The 22,220-nt window shown below is 51.5% G+C and overlaps 34 non-coding genes across 34 annotated transcripts; 16 read left to right on the plus strand and 18 right to left on the minus strand.

Moving 5' to 3' along the window:
- Positions 1-852: 852 nt before the first annotated feature.
- TRNAW-CCA (transfer RNA tryptophan (anticodon CCA)) lies at positions 853-924 on the minus strand. The gene has a single exon. It is a non-coding gene; the product is annotated as a tRNA-Trp (tRNA).
- A 126-nt stretch (positions 925-1,050) lies between these two features.
- Positions 1,051-1,124, plus strand: TRNAI-AAU (transfer RNA isoleucine (anticodon AAU)). Its single transcript has one exon. It is a non-coding gene; the product is annotated as a tRNA-Ile (tRNA).
- A 942-nt stretch (positions 1,125-2,066) lies between these two features.
- TRNAW-CCA (transfer RNA tryptophan (anticodon CCA)) lies at positions 2,067-2,138 on the minus strand. Its single transcript has one exon. It is a non-coding gene; the product is annotated as a tRNA-Trp (tRNA).
- A 126-nt stretch (positions 2,139-2,264) lies between these two features.
- Positions 2,265-2,338, plus strand: TRNAI-AAU (transfer RNA isoleucine (anticodon AAU)). Its single transcript has one exon. It is a non-coding gene; the product is annotated as a tRNA-Ile (tRNA).
- A 942-nt stretch (positions 2,339-3,280) lies between these two features.
- Positions 3,281-3,352, minus strand: TRNAW-CCA (transfer RNA tryptophan (anticodon CCA)). The gene has a single exon. It is a non-coding gene; the product is annotated as a tRNA-Trp (tRNA).
- Positions 3,353-3,478: 126 nt separating this feature from the next.
- TRNAI-AAU (transfer RNA isoleucine (anticodon AAU)) lies at positions 3,479-3,552 on the plus strand. Its single transcript has one exon. It is a non-coding gene; the product is annotated as a tRNA-Ile (tRNA).
- A 942-nt stretch (positions 3,553-4,494) lies between these two features.
- TRNAW-CCA (transfer RNA tryptophan (anticodon CCA)) lies at positions 4,495-4,566 on the minus strand. The gene has a single exon. It is a non-coding gene; the product is annotated as a tRNA-Trp (tRNA).
- Positions 4,567-4,692: 126 nt separating this feature from the next.
- On the plus strand, positions 4,693-4,766 carry TRNAI-AAU (transfer RNA isoleucine (anticodon AAU)). The gene has a single exon. It is a non-coding gene; the product is annotated as a tRNA-Ile (tRNA).
- Positions 4,767-5,708: 942 nt separating this feature from the next.
- On the minus strand, positions 5,709-5,780 carry TRNAW-CCA (transfer RNA tryptophan (anticodon CCA)). Its single transcript has one exon. It is a non-coding gene; the product is annotated as a tRNA-Trp (tRNA).
- Positions 5,781-5,906: 126 nt separating this feature from the next.
- Positions 5,907-5,980, plus strand: TRNAI-AAU (transfer RNA isoleucine (anticodon AAU)). Its single transcript has one exon. It is a non-coding gene; the product is annotated as a tRNA-Ile (tRNA).
- Positions 5,981-6,925: 945 nt separating this feature from the next.
- Positions 6,926-6,997, minus strand: TRNAW-CCA (transfer RNA tryptophan (anticodon CCA)). Its single transcript has one exon. It is a non-coding gene; the product is annotated as a tRNA-Trp (tRNA).
- A 126-nt stretch (positions 6,998-7,123) lies between these two features.
- TRNAI-AAU (transfer RNA isoleucine (anticodon AAU)) lies at positions 7,124-7,197 on the plus strand. Its single transcript has one exon. It is a non-coding gene; the product is annotated as a tRNA-Ile (tRNA).
- Positions 7,198-8,139: 942 nt separating this feature from the next.
- Positions 8,140-8,211, minus strand: TRNAW-CCA (transfer RNA tryptophan (anticodon CCA)). The gene has a single exon. It is a non-coding gene; the product is annotated as a tRNA-Trp (tRNA).
- Positions 8,212-8,337: 126 nt separating this feature from the next.
- TRNAI-AAU (transfer RNA isoleucine (anticodon AAU)) lies at positions 8,338-8,411 on the plus strand. Its single transcript has one exon. It is a non-coding gene; the product is annotated as a tRNA-Ile (tRNA).
- Positions 8,412-9,353: 942 nt separating this feature from the next.
- Positions 9,354-9,425, minus strand: TRNAW-CCA (transfer RNA tryptophan (anticodon CCA)). The gene has a single exon. It is a non-coding gene; the product is annotated as a tRNA-Trp (tRNA).
- Positions 9,426-10,567: 1,142 nt separating this feature from the next.
- On the minus strand, positions 10,568-10,639 carry TRNAW-CCA (transfer RNA tryptophan (anticodon CCA)). Its single transcript has one exon. It is a non-coding gene; the product is annotated as a tRNA-Trp (tRNA).
- A 126-nt stretch (positions 10,640-10,765) lies between these two features.
- TRNAI-AAU (transfer RNA isoleucine (anticodon AAU)) lies at positions 10,766-10,839 on the plus strand. Its single transcript has one exon. It is a non-coding gene; the product is annotated as a tRNA-Ile (tRNA).
- A 942-nt stretch (positions 10,840-11,781) lies between these two features.
- On the minus strand, positions 11,782-11,853 carry TRNAW-CCA (transfer RNA tryptophan (anticodon CCA)). The gene has a single exon. It is a non-coding gene; the product is annotated as a tRNA-Trp (tRNA).
- Positions 11,854-11,979: 126 nt separating this feature from the next.
- On the plus strand, positions 11,980-12,053 carry TRNAI-AAU (transfer RNA isoleucine (anticodon AAU)). Its single transcript has one exon. It is a non-coding gene; the product is annotated as a tRNA-Ile (tRNA).
- Positions 12,054-12,995: 942 nt separating this feature from the next.
- Positions 12,996-13,067, minus strand: TRNAW-CCA (transfer RNA tryptophan (anticodon CCA)). The gene has a single exon. It is a non-coding gene; the product is annotated as a tRNA-Trp (tRNA).
- A 126-nt stretch (positions 13,068-13,193) lies between these two features.
- Positions 13,194-13,267, plus strand: TRNAI-AAU (transfer RNA isoleucine (anticodon AAU)). The gene has a single exon. It is a non-coding gene; the product is annotated as a tRNA-Ile (tRNA).
- A 798-nt stretch (positions 13,268-14,065) lies between these two features.
- Positions 14,066-14,137, minus strand: TRNAW-CCA (transfer RNA tryptophan (anticodon CCA)). The gene has a single exon. It is a non-coding gene; the product is annotated as a tRNA-Trp (tRNA).
- Positions 14,138-14,263: 126 nt separating this feature from the next.
- On the plus strand, positions 14,264-14,337 carry TRNAI-AAU (transfer RNA isoleucine (anticodon AAU)). The gene has a single exon. It is a non-coding gene; the product is annotated as a tRNA-Ile (tRNA).
- Positions 14,338-15,311: 974 nt separating this feature from the next.
- TRNAW-CCA (transfer RNA tryptophan (anticodon CCA)) lies at positions 15,312-15,383 on the minus strand. The gene has a single exon. It is a non-coding gene; the product is annotated as a tRNA-Trp (tRNA).
- Positions 15,384-15,509: 126 nt separating this feature from the next.
- On the plus strand, positions 15,510-15,583 carry TRNAI-AAU (transfer RNA isoleucine (anticodon AAU)). The gene has a single exon. It is a non-coding gene; the product is annotated as a tRNA-Ile (tRNA).
- Positions 15,584-16,525: 942 nt separating this feature from the next.
- Positions 16,526-16,597, minus strand: TRNAW-CCA (transfer RNA tryptophan (anticodon CCA)). Its single transcript has one exon. It is a non-coding gene; the product is annotated as a tRNA-Trp (tRNA).
- A 1,142-nt stretch (positions 16,598-17,739) lies between these two features.
- TRNAW-CCA (transfer RNA tryptophan (anticodon CCA)) lies at positions 17,740-17,811 on the minus strand. The gene has a single exon. It is a non-coding gene; the product is annotated as a tRNA-Trp (tRNA).
- Positions 17,812-17,937: 126 nt separating this feature from the next.
- TRNAI-AAU (transfer RNA isoleucine (anticodon AAU)) lies at positions 17,938-18,011 on the plus strand. Its single transcript has one exon. It is a non-coding gene; the product is annotated as a tRNA-Ile (tRNA).
- A 974-nt stretch (positions 18,012-18,985) lies between these two features.
- TRNAW-CCA (transfer RNA tryptophan (anticodon CCA)) lies at positions 18,986-19,057 on the minus strand. The gene has a single exon. It is a non-coding gene; the product is annotated as a tRNA-Trp (tRNA).
- A 126-nt stretch (positions 19,058-19,183) lies between these two features.
- TRNAI-AAU (transfer RNA isoleucine (anticodon AAU)) lies at positions 19,184-19,257 on the plus strand. The gene has a single exon. It is a non-coding gene; the product is annotated as a tRNA-Ile (tRNA).
- Positions 19,258-20,199: 942 nt separating this feature from the next.
- On the minus strand, positions 20,200-20,271 carry TRNAW-CCA (transfer RNA tryptophan (anticodon CCA)). The gene has a single exon. It is a non-coding gene; the product is annotated as a tRNA-Trp (tRNA).
- A 126-nt stretch (positions 20,272-20,397) lies between these two features.
- On the plus strand, positions 20,398-20,471 carry TRNAI-AAU (transfer RNA isoleucine (anticodon AAU)). Its single transcript has one exon. It is a non-coding gene; the product is annotated as a tRNA-Ile (tRNA).
- Positions 20,472-21,269: 798 nt separating this feature from the next.
- On the minus strand, positions 21,270-21,341 carry TRNAW-CCA (transfer RNA tryptophan (anticodon CCA)). The gene has a single exon. It is a non-coding gene; the product is annotated as a tRNA-Trp (tRNA).
- A 126-nt stretch (positions 21,342-21,467) lies between these two features.
- On the plus strand, positions 21,468-21,541 carry TRNAI-AAU (transfer RNA isoleucine (anticodon AAU)). Its single transcript has one exon. It is a non-coding gene; the product is annotated as a tRNA-Ile (tRNA).
- The last annotated feature ends 679 nt before the right edge of the window (positions 21,542-22,220 follow it).

Consider the following 22,220-nt stretch of genomic DNA (forward strand, 5'->3'; position numbering starts at 1 on the left):
CTATTTTGCAAGTGGCGCAGCCTAATTATGTCACAGCCACTAGCTAAACTCAGGTCACTTCTTGACTAACAGGGTGCCCCCTAATGGGATCCCCAAACATAAAGGCAGCACTTGTATCTTTTCTTAGTGTTCTTTCAGCACTCAGTCCTTTCACCCAGCAGCAGGCTCCCAAAGCACGGAGAGAGAGAGCAGGAGGGACAGCTCTGAGCATCAGTCAGCTTGCATGTACCAAGGCCTGTGGACAGCTAAGATTCCGGCTGAGGTCTGGCTACAAGGTAAGGTGTGGACCTAGGAATGTACGCTTTATCCCACCCAAAGCGCTACAACACCTCAAGGCTCCAGAACAATATCTGCTTAAGATTGTGAGAAAACCAAAAGTTAGCTGACTCCACATCAGCCACAAGCCCTGGAGCCTCTCAGCACTCATATGTTAGAACCCGAAGTAAAAGATGTACGCCGTCCAAGATTCTGCCAGCCAGTGCCCCACATAGCCTTCCCCTGCGCTCAGAACTTAGGGAGGGATAATATTTTTCCAACATACAGCGGACGCGTGGCAGTCCATCAGCATTCCCTTGCTAGGTCCCCGGTCTGTGTGCTTCATAAAATGACCCTTGCAGGTTTTACATGCTTGGTTCTTATTAATTTGAGGCTTTGCGACCCTCCAGCCAATGCTGTAAGCCCAGATGTGGAGCTTCTTCCAGGCCTACGGCACATTTGTTTGGGTTTGGCTGTTCACCCAGCCTTCTGAAGGTAATCTAGAGGCGAGTAGGAGCCTGCGTGGGTGTGAGCCCCAGTAGAATGATGGGACGCGGAAACACTAGAGGTTCAAGTAGGTGACTATGAAAACCAACATGACCCCGACGTGATTTGAACACGCAACCTTCTGATCTGGAGTCAGACGCGCTACCGTTGCGCCACGAGGTCTACTATGCTCGAGGGCTAAAGCTTTTGGCTACTCCTGCGTCAATTCTTCGGTGGTTGCCCACAGAATAACTCGGTTGCCCAGCTAGCCCTGTGCCAGCTTTGGCCGGCTTACCATGTGCAAGTTTGGGCCGGTTAGCTCAGTTGGTTAGAGCGTGGTGCTAATAACGCCAAGGTCGCGGGTTCGATCCCCGTACGGGCCATTGCCCTTTTATTCCAACGGCGATGGATTTCTATGGCCGCGGGCGCCTGGCCTAGTTTTCTTTAACCTGTTCAACACGTAGCAAAAATGCCTATTTTGCAAGTGGCGCAGCCTAATTATGTCACAGCCACTAGCTAAACTCAGGTCACTTCTTGACTAACAGGGTGCCCCCTAATGGGATCCCCAAACATAAAGGCAGCACTTGTATCTTTTCTTAGTGTTCTTTCAGCACTCAGTCCTTTCACCCAGCAGCAGGCTCCCAAAGCACAGAGAGAGAGAGCAGGAGGGACAGCTCTGAGCATCAGTCAGCTTGCATGTACCAAGGCCTGTGGACAGCTAAGATTCCGGCTGAGGTCTGGCTACAAGGTAAGGTGTAGACCTAGGAATGTACGCTTTATCCCACCCAAAGCGCTACAACACCTCAAGGCTCCAGAACAATATCTGCTTAAGATTGTGAGAAAACCAAAAGTTAGCTGACTCCACATCAGCCACAAGCCCTGGAGCCTCTCAGCACTCATATGTTAGAACCCGAAGTAAAAGATGTACGCCGTCCAAGATTCTGCCAGCCAGTGCCCCACATAGCCTTCCCCTGCGCTCAGAACTTAGGGAGGGATAATATTTTTCCAACATACAGCGGACACGTGGCAGTCCATCAGCATTCCCTTGCTAGGTCCCCGGTCTGTGTGCTTCATAAAATGACCCTTGCAGGTTTTACATGCTTGGTTCTTATTAATTTGAGGCTTTGCGACCCTCCAGCCAATGCTGTAAGCCCAGATGTGGAGCTTCTTCCAGGCCTACGGCACATTTGTTTGGGTTTGGCTGTTCACCCAGCCTTCTGAAGGTAATCTAGAGGCGAGTAGGAGCCTGCGTGGGTGTGAGCCCCAGTAGAATGATGGGACGCGGAAACACTAGAGGTTCAAGTAGGTGACTATGAAAACCAACATGACCCCGACGTGATTTGAACACGCAACCTTCTGATCTGGAGTCAGACGCGCTACCGTTGCGCCACGAGGTCTACTATGCTCGAGGGCTAAAGCTTTTGGCTACTCCTGCGTCAATTCTTCGGTGGTTGCCCACAGAATAACTCGGTTGCCCAGCTAGCCCTGTGCCAGCTTTGGCCGGCTTACCCTGTGCAAGTTTGGGCCGGTTAGCTCAGTTGGTTAGAGCGTGGTGCTAATAACGCCAAGGTCGCGGGTTCGATCCCCGTACGGGCCATTGCCCTTTTATTCCAACGGCGATGGATTTCTATGGCCGCGGGCGCCTGGCCTAGTTTTCTTTAACCTGTTCAACACGTAGCAAAAATGCCTATTTTGCAAGTGGCGCAGCCTAATTATGTCACAGCCACTAGCTAAACTCAGGTCACTTCTTGACTAACAGGGTGCCCCCTAATGGGATCCCCAAACATAAAGGCAGCACTTGTATCTTTTCTTAGTGTTCTTTCAGCACTCAGTCCTTTCACCCAGCAGCAGGCTCCCAAAGCACAGAGAGAGAGAGCAGGAGGGACAGCTCTGAGCATCAGTCAGCTTGCATGTACCAAGGCCTGTGGACAGCTAAGATTCCGGCTGAGGTCTGGCTACAAGGTAAGGTGTGGACCTAGGAATGTACGCTTTATCCCACCCAAAGCGCTACAACACCTCAAGGCTCCAGAACAATATCTGCTTAAGATTGTGAGAAAACCAAAAGTTAGCTGACTCCACATCAGCCACAAGCCCTGGAGCCTCTCAGCACTCATATGTTAGAACCCGAAGTAAAAGATGTACGCCGTCCAAGATTCTGCCAGCCAGTGCCCCACATAGCCTTCCCCTGCGCTCAGAACTTAGGGAGGGATAATATTTTTCCAACATACAGCGGACGCGTGGCAGTCCATCAGCATTCCCTTGCTAGGTCCCCGGTCTGTGTGCTTCATAAAATGACCCTTGCAGGTTTTACATGCTTGGTTCTTATTAATTTGAGGCTTTGCGACCCTCCAGCCAATGCTGTAAGCCCAGATGTGGAGCTTCTTCCAGGCCTACGGCACATTTGTTTGGGTTTGGCTGTTCACCCAGCCTTCTGAAGGTAATCTAGAGGCGAGTAGGAGCCTGCGTGGGTGTGAGCCCCAGTAGAATGATGGGACGCGGAAACACTAGAGGTTCAAGTAGGTGACTATGAAAACCAACATGACCCCGACGTGATTTGAACACGCAACCTTCTGATCTGGAGTCAGACGCGCTACCGTTGCGCCACGAGGTCTACTATGCTCGAGGGCTAAAGCTTTTGGCTACTCCTGCGTCAATTCTTCGGTGGTTGCCCACAGAATAACTCGGTTGCCCAGCTAGCCCTGTGCCAGCTTTGGCCGGCTTACCCTGTGCAAGTTTGGGCCGGTTAGCTCAGTTGGTTAGAGCGTGGTGCTAATAACGCCAAGGTCGCGGGTTCGATCCCCGTACGGGCCATTGCCCTTTTATTCCAACGGCGATGGATTTCTATGGCCGCGGGCGCCTGGCCTAGTTTTCTTTAACCTGTTCAACACGTAGCAAAAATGCCTATTTTGCAAGTGGCGCAGCCTAATTATGTCACAGCCACTAGCTAAACTCAGGTCACTTCTTGACTAACAGGGTGCCCCCTAATGGGATCCCCAAACATAAAGGCAGCACTTGTATCTTTTCTTAGTGTTCTTTCAGCACTCAGTCCTTTCACCCAGCAGCAGGCTCCCAAAGCACAGAGAGAGAGAGCAGGAGGGACAGCTCTGAGCATCAGTCAGCTTGCATGTACCAAGGCCTGTGGAGAGCTAAGATTCCGGCTGAGGTCTGGCTACAAGGTAAGGTGTGGACCTAGGAATGTACGCTTTATCCCACCCAAAGCGCTACAACACCTCAAGGCTCCAGAACAATATCTGCTTAAGATTGTGAGAAAACCAAAAGTTAGCTGACTCCACATCAGCCACAAGCCCTGGAGCCTCTCAGCACTCATATGTTAGAACCCGAAGTAAAAGATGTACGCCGTCCAAGATTCTGCCAGCCAGTGCCCCACATAGCCTTCCCCTGCGCTCAGAACTTAGGGAGGGATAATATTTTTCCAACATACAGCGGACGCGTGGCAGTCCATCAGCATTCCCTTGCTAGGTCCCCGGTCTGTGTGCTTCATAAAATGACCCTTGCAGGTTTTACATGCTTGGTTCTTATTAATTTGAGGCTTTGCGACCCTCCAGCCAATGCTGTAAGCCCAGATGTGGAGCTTCTTCCAGGCCTACGGCACATTTGTTTGGGTTTGGCTGTTCACCCAGCCTTCTGAAGGTAATCTAGAGGCGAGTAGGAGCCTGCGTGGGTGTGAGCCCCAGTAGAATGATGGGACGCGGAAACACTAGAGGTTCAAGTAGGTGACTATGAAAACCAACATGACCCCGACGTGATTTGAACACGCAACCTTCTGATCTGGAGTCAGACGCGCTACCGTTGCGCCACGAGGTCTACTATGCTCGAGGGCTAAAGCTTTTGGCTACTCCTGCGTCAATTCTTCGGTGGTTGCCCACAGAATAACTCGGTTGCCCAGCTAGCCCTGTGCCAGCTTTGGCCGGCTTACCCTGTGCAAGTTTGGGCCGGTTAGCTCAGTTGGTTAGAGCGTGGTGCTAATAACGCCAAGGTCGCGGGTTCGATCCCCGTACGGGCCATTGCCCTTTTATTCCAACGGCGATGGATTTCTATGGCTGCGGGCGCCTGGCCTAGTTTTCTTTAACCTGTTCAACACGTAGCAAAAATGCCTATTTTGCAAGTGGCGCAGCCTAATTATGTCACAGCCACTAGCTAAACTCAGGTCACTTCTTGACTAACAGGGTGCCCCCTAATGGGATCCCCAAACATAAAGGCAGCACTTGTATCTTTTCTTAGTGTTCTTTCAGCACTCAGTCCTTTCACCCAGCAGCAGGCTCCCAAAGCACAGAGAGAGAGAGCAGGAGGGACAGCTCTGAGCATCAGTCAGCTTGCATGTACCAAGGCCTGTGGACAGCTAAGATTCCGGCTGAGGTCTGGCTACAAGGTAAGGTGTGGACCTAGGAATGTACGCTTTATCCCACCCAAAGCGCTACAACACCTCAAGGCTCCAGAACAATATCTGCTTAAGATTGTGAGAAAACCAAAAGTTAGCTGACTCCACATCAGCCACAAGCCCTGGAGCCTCTCAGCACTCATATGTTAGAACCCGAAGTAAAAGATGTACGCCGTCCAAGATTCTGCCAGCCAGTGCCCCACATAGCCTTCCCCTGCGCTCAGAACTTAGGGAGGGATAATATTTTTCCAACATACAGCGGACGCGTGGCAGTCCATCAGCATTCCCTTGCTAGGTCCCCGGTCTGTGTGCTTCATAAAATGACCCTTGCAGGTTTTACATGCTTGGTTCTTATTAATTTGAGGCTTTGCGACCCTCCAGCCAATGCTGTAAGCCCAGATGTGGAGCTTCTTCCAGGCCTACGGCACATTTGTTTGGGTTTGGCTGTTCACCCAGCCTTCTGAAGGTAATCTAGAGGCGAGTAGGAGCCTGCGTGGGTGTGAGCCCCGGTAGAATGATGGGATGCGGAAACACTAGAGTTTCAAGTAGGTGACTATGAAAACCAACATGACCCCGACGTGATTTGAACACGCAACCTTCTGATCTGGAGTCAGATGCGCTACCGTTGCGCCACGAGGTCTACTATGCTCGAGGGCTAAAGCTTTTGGCTACTCCTGCGTCAATTCTTCGGTGGTTGCCCACAGAATAACTCGGTTGCCCAGCTAGCCCTGTGCCAGCTTTGGCCGGCTTACCCTGTGCAAGTTTGGGCCGGTTAGCTCAGTTGGTTAGAGCGTGGTGCTAATAACGCCAAGGTCGCGGGTTCGATCCCCGTACGGGCCATTGCCCTTTTATTCCAACGGCGATGGATTTCTATGGCCGCGGGCGCCTGGCCTAGTTTTCTTTAACCTGTTCAACACGTAGCAAAAATGCCTATTTTTTTGCAAGTGGCGCAGCCTAATTATGTCACAGCCACTAGCTAAACTCAGGTCACTTCTTGACTAACAGGGTGCCCCCTAATGGGATCCCCAAACATAAAGGCAGCACTTGTATCTTTTCTTAGTGTTCTTTCAGCACTCAGTCCTTTCACCCAGCAGCAGGCTCCCAAAGCACAGAGAGAGAGAGCAGGAGGGACAGCTCTGAGCATCAGTCAGCTTGCATGTACCAAGGCCTGTGGACAGCTAAGATTCCGGCTGAGGTCTGGCTACAAGGTAAGGTGTGGACCTAGGAATGTACGCTTTATCCCACCCAAAGCGCTACAACACCTCAAGGCTCCAGAACAATATCTGCTTAAGATTGTGAGAAAACCAAAAGTTAGCTGACTCCACATCAGCCACAAGCCCTGGAGCCTCTCAGCACTCATATGTTAGAACCCGAAGTAAAAGATGTACGCCGTCCAAGATTCTGCCAGCCAGTGCCCCACATAGCCTTCCCCTGCGCTCAGAACTTAGGGAGGGATAATATTTTTCCAACATACAGCGGACGCGTGGCAGTCCATCAGCATTCCCTTGCTAGGTCCCCGGTCTGTGTGCTTCATAAAATGACCCTTGCAGGTTTTACATGCTTGGTTCTTATTAATTTGAGGCTTTGCGACCCTCCAGCCAATGCTGTAAGCCCAGATGTGGAGCTTCTTCCAGGCCTACAGCACATTTGTTTGGGTTTGGCTGTTCACCCAGCCTTCTGAAGGTAATCTAGAGGCGAGTAGGAGCCTGCGTGGGTGTGAGCCCCAGTAGAATGATGGGACGCGGAAACACTAGAGGTTCAAGTAGGTGACTATGAAAACCAACATGACCCCGACGTGATTTGAACACGCAACCTTCTGATCTGGAGTCAGACGCGCTACCGTTGCGCCACGAGGTCTACTATGCTCGAGGGCTAAAGCTTTTGGCTACTCCTGCGTCAATTCTTCGGTGGTTGCCCACAGAATAACTCGGTTGCCCAGCTAGCCCTGTGCCAGCTTTGGCCGGCTTACCCTGTGCAAGTTTGGGCCGGTTAGCTCAGTTGGTTAGAGCGTGGTGCTAATAACGCCAAGGTCGCGGGTTCGATCCCCGTACGGGCCATTGCCCTTTTATTCCAACGGCGATGGATTTCTATGGCCGCGGGCGCCTGGCCTAGTTTTCTTTAACCTGTTCAACACGTAGCAAAAATGCCTATTTTGCAAGTGGCGCAGCCTAATTATGTCACAGCCACTAGCTAAACTCAGGTCACTTCTTGACTAACAGGGTGCCCCCTAATGGGATCCCCAAACATAAAGGCAGCACTTGTATCTTTTCTTAGTGTTCTTTCAGCACTCAGTCCTTTCACCCAGCAGCAGGCTCCCAAAGCACAGAGAGAGAGAGCAGGAGGGACAGCTCTGAGCATCAGTCAGCTTGCATGTACCAAGGCCTGTGGAGAGCTAAGATTCCGGCTGAGGTCTGGCTACAAGGTAAGGTGTGGACCTAGGAATGTACGCTTTATCCCACCCAAAGCGCTACAACACCTCAAGGCTCCAGAACAATATCTGCTTAAGATTGTGAGAAAACCAAAAGTTAGCTGACTCCACATCAGCCACAAGCCCTGGAGCCTCTCAGCACTCATATGTTAGAACCCGAAGTAAAAGATGTACGCCGTCCAAGATTCTGCCAGCCAGTGCCCCACATAGCCTTCCCCTGCGCTCAGAACTTAGGGAGGGATAATATTTTTCCAACATACAGCGGACGCGTGGCAGTCCATCAGCATTCCCTTGCTAGGTCCCCGGTCTGTGTGCTTCATAAAATGACCCTTGCAGGTTTTACATGCTTGGTTCTTATTAATTTGAGGCTTTGCGACCCTCCAGCCAATGCTGTAAGCCCAGATGTGGAGCTTCTTCCAGGCCTACGGCACATTTGTTTGGGTTTGGCTGTTCACCCAGCCTTCTGAAGGTAATCTAGAGGCGAGTAGGAGCCTGCGTGGGTGTGAGCCCCAGTAGAATGATGGGACGCGGAAACACTAGAGGTTCAAGTAGGTGACTATGAAAACCAACATGACCCCGACGTGATTTGAACACGCAACCTTCTGATCTGGAGTCAGACGCGCTACCGTTGCGCCACGAGGTCTACTATGCTCGAGGGCTAAAGCTTTTGGCTACTCCTGCGTCAATTCTTCGGTGGTTGCCCACAGAATAACTCGGTTGCCCAGCTAGCCCTGTGCCAGCTTTGGCCGGCTTACCCTGTGCAAGTTTGGGCCGGTTAGCTCAGTTGGTTAGAGCGTGGTGCTAATAACGCCAAGGTCACGGGTTCGATCCCCGTACGGGCCATTGCCCTTTTATTCCAACGGCGATGGATTTCTATGGCCGCGGGCGCCTGGCCTAGTTTTCTTTAACCTGTTCAACACGTAGCAAAAATGCCTATTTTGCAAGTGGCGCAGCCTAATTATGTCACAGCCACTAGCTAAACTCAGGTCACTTCTTGACTAACAGGGTGCCCCCTAATGGGATCCCCAAACATAAAGGCAGCACTTGTATCTTTTCTTAGTGTTCTTTCAGCACTCAGTCCTTTCACCCAGCAGCAGGCTCCCAAAGCACAGAGAGAGAGAGCAGGAGGGACAGCTCTGAGCATCAGTCAGCTTGCATGTACCAAGGCCTGTGGAGAGCTAAGATTCCGGCTGAGGTCTGGCTACAAGGTAAGGTGTGGACCTAGGAATGTACGCTTTATCCCACCCAAAGCGCTACAACACCTCAAGGCTCCAGAACAATATCTGCTTAAGATTGTGAGAAAACCAAAAGTTAGCTGACTCCACATCAGCCACAAGCCCTGGAGCCTCTCAGCACTCATATGTTAGAACCCGAAGTAAAAGATGTACGCCGTCCAAGATTCTGCCAGCCAGTGCCCCACATAGCCTTCCCCTGCGCTCAGAACTTAGGGAGGGATAATATTTTTCCAACATACAGCGGACGCGTGGCAGTCCATCAGCATTCCCTTGCTAGGTCCCCGGTCTGTGTGCTTCATAAAATGACCCTTGCAGGTTTTACATGCTTGGTTCTTATTAATTTGAGGCTTTGCGACCCTCCAGCCAATGCTGTAAGCCCAGATTTGGAGCTTCTTCCAGGCCTACGGCACATTTGTTTGGGTTTGGCTGTTCACCCAGCCTTCTGAAGGTAATCTAGAGGCGAGTAGGAGCCTGCGTGGGTGTGAGCCCCAGTAGAATGATGGGACGCGGAAACACTAGAGGTTCAAGTAGGTGACTATGAAAACCAACATGACCCCGACGTGATTTGAACACGCAACCTTCTGATCTGGAGTCAGACGCGCTACCGTTGCACCACGAGGTCTACTATGCTCGAGGGCTAAAGCTTTTGGCTACTCCTGCGTCAATTCTTCGGTGGTTGCCCACAGAATAACTCGGTTGCCCAGCTAGCCCTGTGCCAGCTTTGGCTGGCTTACCCTGTGCAAGTTTGGGCCGGTTAGCTCAGTTGGTTAGAGCGTGGTGCTAATAACGCCAAGGTCGCGGGTTCGATCCCTGTACGGGCCATTGCCCTTTTATTCCAACGGCGATGGATTTCTATGGCCGCGGGCGCCTGGCCTAGTTTTCTTTAACCTGTTCAACACGTAGCAAAAATGCCTATTTTGCAAGTGGCGCAGCCTAATTATGTCACAGCCACTAGCTAAACTCAGGTCACTTCTTGACTAACAGGGTGCCCCCTAATGGGATCCCCAAACATAAAGGCAGCACTTGTATCTTTTCTTAGTGTTCTTTCAGCACTCAGTCCTTTCACCCAGCAGCAGGCTCCCAAAGCACAGAGAGAGAGAGCAGGAGGGACAGCTCTGAGCATCAGTCAGCTTGCATGTACCAAGGCCTGTGGAGAGCTAAGATTCCGGCTGAGGTCTGGCTACAAGGTAAGGTGTGGACCTAGGAATGTACGCTTTATCCCACCCAAAGCGCTACAACACCTCAAGGCTCCAGAACAATATCTGCTTAAGATTGTGAGAAAACCAAAAGTTAGCTGACTCCACATCAGCCACAAGCCCTGGAGCCTCTCAGCACTCATATGTTAGAACCCGAAGTAAAAGATGTACGCCGTCCAAGATTCTGCCAGCCAGTGCCCCACATAGCCTTCCCCTGCGCTCAGAACTTAGGGAGGGATAATATTTTTCCAACATACAGCGGACGCGTGGCAGTCCATCAGCATTCCCTTGCTAGGTCCCCGGTCTGTGTGCTTCATAAAATGACCCTTGCAGGTTTTACATGCTTGGTTCTTATTAATTTGAGGCTTTGCGACCCTCCAGCCAATGCTGTAAGCCCAGATGTGGAGCTTCTTCCAGGCCTACGGCACATTTGTTTGGGTTTGGCTGTTCACCCAGCCTTCTGAAGGTAATCTAGAGGCGAGTAGGAGCCTGCGTGGGTGTGAGCCCCAGTAGAATGATGGGACGCGGAAACACTAGAGGTTCAAGTAGGTGACTATGAAAACCAACATGACCCCGACATGATTTGAACACGCAACCTTCTGATCTGGAGTCAGACGCGCTACCGTTGCGCCACGAGGTCTACTATGCTCGAGGGCTAAAGCTTTTGGCTACTCCTGCGTCAATTCTTCGGTGGTTGCCCACAGAATAACTCGGTTGCCCAGCTAGCCCTGTGCCAGCTTTGGCCGGCTTACCCTGTGCAAGTTTGGGCCGGTTAGCTCAGTTGGTTAGAGCGTGGTGCTAATAACGCCAAGGTCGCGGGTTCGATCCCCGTACGGGCCATTGCCCTTTTATTCCAACGGCGATGGATTTCTATGGCCGCGGGCGCCTGGCCTAGTTTTCTTTAACCTGTTCAACACGTAGCAAAAATGCCTATTTTGCAAGTGGCGCAGCCTAATTATGTCACAGCCACTAGCTAAACTCAGGTCACTTCTTGACTAACAGGGTGCCCCCTAATGGGATCCCCAAACATAAAGGCAGCACTTGTATCTTTTCTTAGTGTTCTTTCAGCACTCAGTCCTTTCACCCAGCAGCAGGCTCCCAAAGCACAGAGAGAGAGAGCAGGAGGGACAGCTCTGAGCATCAGTCAGCTTGCATGTACCAAGGCCTGTGGAGAGCTAAGATTCCGGCTGAGGTCTGGCTACAAGGTAAGGTGTGGACCTAGGAATGTACGCTTTATCCCACCCAAAGCGCTACAACACCTCAAGGCTCCAGAACAATATCTGCTTAAGATTGTGAGAAAACCAAAAGTTAGCTGACTCCACATCAGCCACAAGCCCTGGAGCCTCTCAGCACTCATATGTTAGAACCCGAAGTAAAAGATGTACGCCGTCCAAGATTCTGCCAGCCAGTGCCCCACATAGCCTTCCCCTGCGCTCAGAACTTAGGGAGGGATAATATTTTTCCAACATACAGCGGACGCGTGGCAGTCCATCAGCATTCCCTTGCTAGGTCCCCGGTCTGTGTGCTTCATAAAATGACCCTTGCAGGTTTTACATGCTTGGTTCTTATTAATTTGAGGCTTTGCGACCCTCCAGCCAATGCTGTAAGCCCAGATGTGGAGCTTCTTCCAGGCCTACGGCACATTTGTTTGGGTTTGGCTGTTCACCCAGCCTTCTGAAGGTAATCTAGAGGCGAGTAGGAGCCTGCGTGGGTGTGAGCCCCAGTAGAATGATGGGACGCGGAAACACTAGAGGTTCAAGTAGGTGACTATGAAAACCAACATGACCCCGACGTGATTTGAACACGCAACCTTCTGATCTGGAGTCAGACGCGCTACCGTTGCGCCACGAGGTCTACTATGCTTGAGGGCTAAAGCTTTTGGCTACTCCTGCGTCAATTCTTCGGTGGTTGCCCACAGAATAACTCGGTTGCCCAGCTAGCCCTGTGCCAGCTTTGGCCGGCTTACCCTGTGCAAGTTTGGGCCGGTTAGCTCAGTTGGTTAGAGCGTGGTGCTAATAACGCCAAGGTCGCGGGTTCGATCCCCGTACGGGCCATTGCCCTTTTATTCCAACGGCGATGGATTTCTATGGCCGCGGGCGCCTGGCCTAGTTTTCTTTAACCTGTTCAACACGTAGCAAAAATGCCTATTTTGCAAGTGGCGCAGCCTAATTATGTCACAGCCACTAGCTAAACTCAGGTCACTTCTTGACTAACAGGGTGCCCCCTAATGGGATCCCCAAACATAAAGGCAGCACTTGTATCTTTTCTTAGTGTTCTTTCAGCACTCAGTCCTTTCACCCAGCAGCAGGCTCCCAAAGCACAGAGAGAGAGAGCAGGAGGGACAGCTCTGAGCATCAGTCAGCTTGCATGTACCAAGGCCTGTGGAGAGCTAAGATTCCGGCTGAGGTCTGGCTACAAGGTAAGGTGTGGACCTAGGAATGTACGCTTTATCCCACCCAAAGCGCTACAACACCTCAAGGCTCCAGAACAATATCTGCTTAAGATTGTGAGAAAACCAAAAGTTAGCTGACTCCACATCAGCCACAAGCCCTGGAGCCTCTCAGCACTCATATGTTAGAACCCGAAGTAAAAGATGTACGCCGTCCAAGATTCTGCCAGCCAGTGCCCCACATAGCCTTCCCCTGCGCTCAGAACTTAGGGAGGGATAATATTTTTCCAACATACAGCGGACGCGTGGCAGTCCATCAGCATTCCCTTGCTAGGTCCCCGGTCTGTGTGCTTCATAAAATGACCCTTGCAGGTTTTACATGCTTGGTTCTTATTAATTTGAGGCTTTGCGACCCTCCAGCCAATGCTGTAAGCCCAGATGTGGAGCTTCTTCCAGGCCTACGGCACATTTGTTTGGGTTTGGCTGTTCACCCAGCCTTCTGAAGGTAATCTAGAGGCGAGTAGGAGCCTGCGTGGGTGTGAGCCCCAGTAGAATGATGGGACGCGGAAACACTAGAGGTTCAAGTAGGTGACTATGAAAACCAACATGACCCCGACGTGATTTGAACACGCAACCTTCTGATCTGGAGTCAGACGCGCTACCGTTGCGCCACGAGGTCTACTATGCTCGAGGGCTAAAGCTTTTGGCTACTCCTGCGTCAATTCTTCGGTGGTTGCCCACAGAATAACTCGGTTGCCCAGCTAGCCCTGTGCCAGCTTTGGCCGGCTTACCCTGTGCAAGTTTGGGCCGGTTAGCTCAGTTGGTTAGAGCGTGGTGCTAATAACGCCAAGGTCGCGGGTTCGATCCCCGTACGGGCCATTGCCCTTTTATTCCAACGGCGATGGATTTCTATGGCCGCGGGCGCCTGGCCTAGTTTTCTTTAACCTGTTCAACACGTAGCAAAAATGCCTATTTTGCAAGTGGCGCAGCCTAATTATGTCACAGCCACTAGCTAAACTCAGGTCACTTCTTGACTAACAGGGTGCCCCCTAATGGGATCCCCAAACATAAAGGCAGCACTTGTATCTTTTCTTAGTGTTCTTTCAGCACTCAGTCCTTTCACCCAGCAGCAGGCTCCCAAAGCACAGAGAGAGAGAGCAGGAGGGACAGCTCTGAGCATCAGTCAGCTTGCATGTACCAAGGCCTGTGGAGAGCTAAGATTCCGGCTGAGGTCTGGCTACAAGGTAAGGTGTGGACCTAGGAATGTACGCTTTATCCCACCCAAAGCGCTACAACACCTCAAGGCTCCAGAACAATATCTGCTTAAGATTGTGAGAAAACCAAAAGTTAGCTGACTCCACATCAGCCACAAGCCCTGGAGCCTCTCAGCACTCATATGTTAGAACCCGAAGTAAAAGATGTACGCCGTCCAAGATTCTGCCAGCCAGTGCCCCACATAGCCTTCCCCTGCGCTCAGAACTTAGGGAGGGATAATATTTTTCCAACAGATGTGGAGCTTCTTCCAGGCCTACGGCACATTTGTTTGGGTTTGGCTGTTCACCCAGCCTTCTGAAGGTAATCTAGAGGCGAGTAGGAGCCTGCGTGGGTGTGAGCCCCAGTAGAATGATGGGACGCGGAAACACTAGAGGTTCAAGTAGGTGACTATGAAAACCAACATGACCCCGACGTGATTTGAACACGCAACCTTCTGATCTGGAGTCAGACGCGCTACCGTTGCGCCACGAGGTCTACTATGCGCGAGGGCTAAAGCTTTTGGCTACTCCTGCGTCAATTCTTCGGTGGTTGCCCACAGAATAACTCGGTTGCCCAGCTAGCCCTGTGCCAGCTTTGGCCGGCTTACCCTGTGCAAGTTTGGGCCGGTTAGCTCAGTTGGTTAGAGCGTGGTGCTAATAACGCCAAGGTCGCGGGTTCGATCCCCGTACGGGCCATTGCCCTTTTATTCCAACGGCGATGGATTTCTATGGCCTCGGGCGCCTGGCCTAGTTTTCTTTAACCTGTTCAACACGTAGCAAAAATGCCTATTTTGCAAGTGGCGCAGCCTAATTATGTCACAGCCACTAGCTAAACTCAGGTCACTTCTTGACTAACAGGGTGCCCCCTAATGGGATCCCCAAACATAAAGGCAACACTTGTATCTTTTCTTAGTGTTCTTTCAGCACTCAGTCCTTTCACCCAGCAGCAGGCTCCCAAAGCACAGAGAGAGAGAGCAGGAGGGACAGCTCTGAGCATCAGTCAGCTTGCATGTACCAAGGCCTGTGGAGAGCTAAGATTCCGGCTGAGGTCTGGCTACAAGGTAAGGTGTGGACCTAGGAATGTACGCTTTATCCCACCCAAAGCGCTACAACACCTCAAGGCTCCAGAACAATATCTGCTTAAGATTGTGAGAAAACCAAAAGTTAGCTGACTCCACATCAGCCACAAGCCCTGGAGCCTCTCAGCACTCATATGTTAGAACCCGAAGTAAAAGATGTACGCCGTCCAAGATTCTGCCAGCCAGTGCCCCACATAGCCTTCCCCTGCGCTCAGAACTTAGGGAGGGATAATATTTTTCCAACATACAGCGGACGCGTGGCAGTCCATCAGCATTCCCTTGCTAGGTCCCCGGTCTGTGTGCTTCATAAAAAGTGTAGCCTTGCAAAGCCAGCAACCACTTTGTGACCCTTGCAGGTTTTACATGCTTGGTTCTTATTAATTTGAGGCTTTGCGACCCTCCAGCCAATGCTGTAAGCCCAGATGTGGAGCTTCTTCCAGGCCTACGGCACATTTGTTTGGGTTTGGCTGTTCACCCAGCCTTCTGAAGGTAATCTAGAGGCGAGTAGGAGCCTGCGTGGGTGTGAGCCCCAGTAGAATGATGGGACGCGGAAACACTAGAGGTTCAAGTAGGTGACTATGAAAACCAACATGACCCCGACGTGATTTGAACACGCAACCTTCTGATCTGGAGTCAGACGCGCTACCGTTGCGCCACGAGGTCTACTATGCTCGAGGGGTAAAGTTTTTGGCTACTCCTGCGTCAATTCTTCGGTGGTTGCCCACAGAATAACTCGGTTGCCCAGCTAGCCCTGTGCCAGCTTTGGCCGGCTTACCCTGTGCAAGTTTGGGCCGGTTAGCTCAGTTGGTTAGAGCGTGGTGCTAATAACGCCAAGGTCGCGGGTTCGATCCCCGTACGGGCCATTGCCCTTTTATTCCAACGGCGATGGATTTCTATGGCCGCGGGCGCCTGGCCTAGTTTTCTTTAACCTGTTCAACACGTAGCAAAAATGCCTATTTTGCAAGTGGCGCAGCCTAATTATGTCACAGCCACTAGCTAAACTCAGGTCACTTCTTGACTAACAGGGTGCCCCCTAATGGGATCCCCAAACATAAAGGCAGCACTTGTATCTTTTCTTAGTGTTCTTTCAGCACTCAGTCCTTTCACCCAGCAGCAGGCTCCCAAAGCACAGAGAGAGAGAGCAGGAGGGACAGCTCTGAGCATCAGTCAGCTTGCATGTACCAAGGCCTGTGGAGAGCTAAGATTCCGGCTGAGGTCTGGCTACAAGGTAAGGTGTGGACCTAGGAATGTACGCTTTATCCCACCCAAAGCGCTACAACACCTCAAGGCTCCAGAACAATATCTGCTTAAGATTGTGAGAAAACCAAAAGTTAGCTGACTCCACATCAGCCACAAGCCCTGGAGCCTCTCAGCACTCATATGTTAGAACCCGAAGTAAAAGATGTACGCCGTCCAAGATTCTGCCAGCCAGTGCCCCACATAGCCTTCCCCTGCGCTCAGAACTTAGGGAGGGATAATATTTTTCCAACATACAGCGGACGCGTGGCAGTCCATCAGCATTCCCTTGCTAGGTCCCCGGTCTGTGTGCTTCATAAAATGACCCTTGCAGGTTTTACATGCTTGGTTCTTATTAATTTGAGGCTTTGCGACCCTCCAGCCAATGCTGTAAGCCCAGATGTGGAGCTTCTTCCAGGCCTACGGCACATTTGTTTGGGTTTGGCTGTTCACCCAGCCTTCTGAAGGTAATCTAGAGGCGAGTAGGAGCCTGCGTGGGTGTGAGCCCCAGTAGAATGATGGGACGCGGAAACACTAGAGGTTCAAGTAGGTGACTATGAAAACCAACATGACCCCGACGTGATTTGAACACGCAACCTTCTGATCTGGAGTCAGACGCGCTACCGTTGCGCCACGAGGTCTACTATGCTCGAGGGCTAAAGCTTCTGGCTACTCCTGCGTCAATTCTTCGGTGGTTGCCCACAGAATAACTCGGTTGCCCAGCTAGCCCTGTGCCAGCTTTGGCCGGCTTACCCTGTGCAAGTTTGGGCCGGTTAGCTCAGTTGGTTAGAGCGTGGTGCTAATAACGTCAAGGTCGCGGGTTCGATCCCCGTACGGGCCATTGCCCTTTTATTCCAACGGCGATGGATTTCTATGGCCGCGGGCGCCTGGCCTAGTTTTCTTTAACCTGTTCAACACGTAGCAAAAATGCCTATTTTGCAAGTGGCGCAGCCTAATTATGTCACAGCCACTAGCTAAACTCAGGTCACTTCTTGACTAACAGGGTGCCCCCTAATGGGATCCCCAAACATAAAGGCAGCACTTGTATCTTTTCTTAGTGTTCTTTCAGCACTCAGTCCTTTCACCCAGCAGCAGGCTCCCAAAGCACAGAGAGAGAGAGCAGGAGGGACAGCTCTGAGCATCAGTCAGCTTGCATGTACCAAGGCCTGTGGAGAGCTAAGATTCCGGCTGAGGTCTGGCTACAAGGTAAGGTGTGGACCTAGGAATGTACGCTTTATCCCACCCAAAGCGCTACAACACCTCAAGGCTCCAGAACAATATCTGCTTAAGATTGTGAGAAAACCAAAAGTTAGCTGACTCCACATCAGCCACAAGCCCTGGAGCCTCTCAGCACTCATATGTTAGAACCCGAAGTAAAAGATGTACGCCGTCCAAGATTCTGCCAGCCAGTGCCCCACATAGCCTTCCCCTGCGCTCAGAACTTAGGGAGGGATAATATTTTTCCAACATACAGCGGACGCGTGGCAGTCCATCAGCATTCCCTTGCTAGGTCCCCGGTCTGTGTGCTTCATAAAATGACCCTTGCAGGTTTTACATGCTTGGTTCTTATTAATTTGAGGCTTTGCGACCCTCCAGCCAATGCTGTAAGCCCAGATGTGGAGCTTCTTCCAGGCCTACGGCACATTTGTTTGGGTTTGGCTGTTCACCCAGCCTTCTGAAGGTAATCTAGAGGCGAGTAGGAGCCTGCGTGGGTGTGAGCCCCAGTAGAATGATGGGACGCGGAAACACTAGAGGTTCAAGTAGGTGACTATGAAAACCAACATGACCCCGACGTGATTTGAACACGCAACCTTCTGATCTGGAGTCAGACGCGCTACCGTTGCGCCACGAGGTCTACTATGCTCGAGGGCTAAAGCTTTTGGCTACTCCTGCGTCAATTCTTCGGTGGTTGCCCACAGAATAACTCGGTTGCCCAGCTAGCCCTGTGCCAGCTTTGGCCGGCTTACCCTGTGCAAGTTTGGGCCGGTTAGCTCAGTTGGTTAGAGCGTGGTGCTAATAACGCCAAGGTCGCGGGTTCGATCCCCGTACGGGCCATTGCCCTTTTATTCCAACGGCGATGGATTTCTATGGCCGCGGGCGCCTGGCCTAGTTTTCTTTAACCTGTTCAACACGTAGCAAAAATGCCTATTTTGCAAGTGGCGCAGCCTAATTATGTCACAGCCACTAGCTAAACTCAGGTCACTTCTTGACTAACAGGGTGCCCCCTAATGGGATCCCCAAACATAAAGGCAGCACTTGTATCTTTTCTTAGTGTTCTTTCAGCACTCAGTCCTTTCACCCAGCAGCAGGCTCCCAAAGCACAGAGAGAGAGAGCAGGAGGGACAGCTCTGAGCATCAGTCAGCTTGCATGTACCAAGGCCTGTGGAGAGCTAAGATTCCGGCTGAGGTCTGGCTACAAGGTAAGGTGTGGACCTAGGAATGTACGCTTTATCCCACCCAAAGCGCTACAACACCTCAAGGCTCCAGAACAATATCTGCTTAAGATTGTGAGAAAACCAAAAGTTAGCTGACTCCACATCAGCCACAAGCCCTGGAGCCTCTCAGCACTCATATGTTAGAACCCGAAGTAGAAGATGTACGCCGTCCAAGATTCTGCCAGCCAGTGCCCCACATAGCCTTCCCCTGCGCTCAGAACTTAGGGAGGGATAATATTTTTCCAACATACAGCGGACGCGTGGCAGTCCATCAGCATTCCCTTGCTAGGTCCCCGGTCTGTGTGCTTCATAAAATGTGTAGCCTTGCAAAGCCAGCAACCACTTTGTGACCCTTGCAGGTTTTACATGCTTGGTTCTTATTAATTTGAGGCTTTGCGACCCTCCAGCCAATGCTGTAAGCCCAGATGTGGAGCTTCTTCCAGGCCTACGGCACATTTGTTTGGGTTTGGCTGTTCACCCAGCCTTCTGAAGGTAATCTAGAGGCGAGTAGGAGCCTGCGTGGGTGTGAGCCCCAGTAGAATGATGGGACGCGGAAACACTAGAGGTTCAAGTAGGTGACTATGAAAACCAACATGACCCCGACGTGATTTGAACACGCAACCTTCTGATCTGGAGTCAGACGCGCTACCGTTGCGCCACGAGGTCTACTATGCTCGAGGGCTAAAGTTTTTGGCTACTCCTGCGTCAATTCTTCGGTGGTTGCCCACAGAATAACTCGGTTGCCCAGCTAGCCCTGTGCCAGCTTTGGCCGGCTTACCCTGTGCAAGTTTGGGCCGGTTAGCTCAGTTGGTTAGAGCGTGGTGCTAATAACGCCAAGGTCGCGGGTTCGATCCCCGTATGGGCCATTGCCCTTTTATTCCAACGGCGATGGATTTCTATGGCCGCGGGCGCCTGGCCTAGTTTTCTTTAACCTGTTCAACACGTAGCAAAAATGCCTATTTTGCAAGTGGCGCAGCCTAATTATGTCACAGCCACTAGCTAAACTCAGGTCACTTCTTGACTAACAGGGTGCCCCCTAATGGGATCCCCAAACATAAAGGCAGCACTTGTATCTTTTCTTAGTGTTCTTTCAGCACTCAGTCCTTTCACCCAGCAGCAGGCTCCCAAAGCACAGAGAGAGAGAGCAGGAGGGACAGCTCTGAGCATCAGTCAGCTTGCATGTACCAAGGCCTGTGGACAGCTAAGATTCCGGCTGAGGTCTGGCTACAAGGTAAGGTGTGGACCTAGGAATGTACGCTTTATCCCACCCAAAGCGCTACAACACCTCAAGGCTCCAGAACAATATCTGCTTAAGATTGTGAGAAAACCAAAAGTTAGCTGACTCCACATCAGCCACAAGCCCTGGAGCCTCTCAGCACTCATATGTTAGAACCCGAAGTAAAAGATGTACGCCGTCCAAGATTCTGCCAGCCAGTGCCCCACATAGCCTTCCCCTGCGCTCAGAACTTAGGGAGGGATAATATTTTTCCAACATACAGCGGACGCGTGGCAGTCCATCAGCATTCCCTTGCTAGGTCCCCGGTCTGTGTGCTTCATAAAATGACCCTTGCAGGTTTTACATGCTTGGTTCTTATTAATTTGAGGCTTTGCGACCCTCCAGCCAATGCTGTAAGCCCAGATGTGGAGCTTCTTCCAGGCCTACGGCACATTTGTTTGGGTTTGGCTGTTCACCCAGCCTTCTGAAGGTAATCTAGAGGCGAGTAGGAGCCTGCGTGGGTGTGAGCCCCAGTAGAATGATGGGACGCGGAAACACTAGAGGTTCAAGTAGGTGACTATGAAAACCAACATGACCCCGACGTGATTTGAACACGCAACCTTCTGATCTGGAGTCAGACGCGCTACCGTTGCGCCACGAGGTTTACTATGCTCGAGGCCTAAAGCTTTTGGCTACTCCTGCGTCAATTCTTCGGTGGTTGCCCACAGAATAACTCGGTTGCCCAGCTAGCCCTGTGCCAGCTTTGGCCGGCTTACCCTGTGCAAGTTTGGGCCGGTTAGCTCAGTTGGTTAGAGCGTGGTGCTAATAACGCCAAGGTCGCGGGTTCGATCCCCGTACGGGCCATTGCCCTTTTATTCCAACGGCGATGGATTTCTATGGCCGCGGGCGCCTGGCCTAGTTTTCTTTAACCTGTTCAACACGTAGCAAAAATGCCTATTTTGCAAGTGGCGCAGCCTAATTATGTCACAGCCACTAGCTAAACTCAGGTCACTTCTTGACTAACAGGGTGCCCCCTAATGGGATCCCCAAACATAAAGGCAGCACTTGTATCTTTTCTTAGTGTTCTTTCAGCACTCAGTCCTTTCACCCAGCAGCAGGCTCCCAAAGCACAGAGAGAGAGAGCAGGAGGGACAGCTCTGAGCATCAGTCAGCTTGCATGTACCAAGGCCTGTGGAGAGCTAAGATTCCGGCTGAGGTCTGGCTACAAGGTAAGGTGTGGACCTAGGAATGTACGCTTTATCCCACCCAAAGCGCTACAACACCTCAAGGCTCCAGAACAATATCTGCTTAAGATTGTGAGAAAACCAAAAGTTAGCTGACTCCACATCAGCCACAAGCCCTGGAGCCTCTCAGCACTCATATGTTAGAACCCGAAGTAAAAGATGTACGCCGTCCAAGATTCTGCCAGCCAGTGCCCCACATAGCCTTCCCCTGCGCTCAGAACTTAGGGAGGGATAATATTTTTCCAACAGATGTGGAGCTTCTTCCAGGCCTACGGCACATTTGTTTGGGTTTGGCTGTTCACCCAGCCTTCTGAAGGTAATCTAGAGGCGAGTAGGAGCCTGCGTGGGTGTGAGCCCCAGTAGAATGATGGGACGCGGAAACACTAGAGGTTCAAGTAGGTGACTATGAAAACCAACATGACCCCGACGTGATTTGAACACGCAACCTTCTGATCTGGAGTCAGACGCGCTACCGTTGCGCCACGAGGTCTACTATGCGCGAGGGCTAAAGCTTTTGGCTACTCCTGCGTCAATTCTTCGGTGGTTGCCCACAGAATAACTCGGTTGCCCAGCTAGCCCTGTGCCAGCTTTGGCCGGCTTACCCTGTGCAAGTTTGGGCTGGTTAGCTCAGTTGGTTAGAGCGTGGTGCTAATAACGCCAAGGTCGCGGGTTCGATCCCCGTACGGGCCATTGCCCTTTTATTCCAACGGCGATGGATTTCTATGGCCGCGGGCGCCTGGCCTAGTTTTCTTTAACCTGTTCAACACGTAGCAAAAATGCCTATTTTGCAAGTGGCGCAGCCTAATTATGTCACAGCCACTAGCTAAACTCAGGTCACTTCTTGACTAACAGGGTGCCCCCTAATGGGATCCCCAAACATAAAGGCAGCACTTGTATCTTTTCTTAGTGTTCTTTCAGCACTCAGTCCTTTCACCCAGCAGCAGGCTCCCAAAGCACAGAGAGAGAGAGCAGGAGGGACAGCTCTGAGCATCAGTCAGCTTGCATGTACCAAGGCCTGTGGAGAGCTAAGATTCCGGCTGAGGTCTGGCTACAAGGTAAGGTGTGGACCTAGGAATGTACGCTTTATCCCACCCAAAGCGCTACAACACCTCAAGGCTCCAGAACAATATCTGCTTAAGATTGTGAGAAAACCAAAAGTTAGCTGACTCCACATCAGCCACAAGCCCTGGAGCCTCTCAGCACTCATATGTTAGAACCCGAAGTAAAAGATGTACGCCGTCCAAGATTCTGCCAGCCAGTGCCCCACATAGCCTTCCCCTGCGCTCAGAACTTAGGGAGGGATAATATTTTTCCAACATACAGCGGACGCGTGGCAGTCCATCAGCATTCCCTTGCTAGGTCCCCGGTC

This window comes from Aquarana catesbeiana, linkage group LG03, assembly GCF_042186555.1.
Source record: "Aquarana catesbeiana isolate 2022-GZ linkage group LG03, ASM4218655v1, whole genome shotgun sequence".
Taxonomy (NCBI): domain Eukaryota; kingdom Metazoa; phylum Chordata; class Amphibia; order Anura; family Ranidae; genus Aquarana; species Aquarana catesbeiana.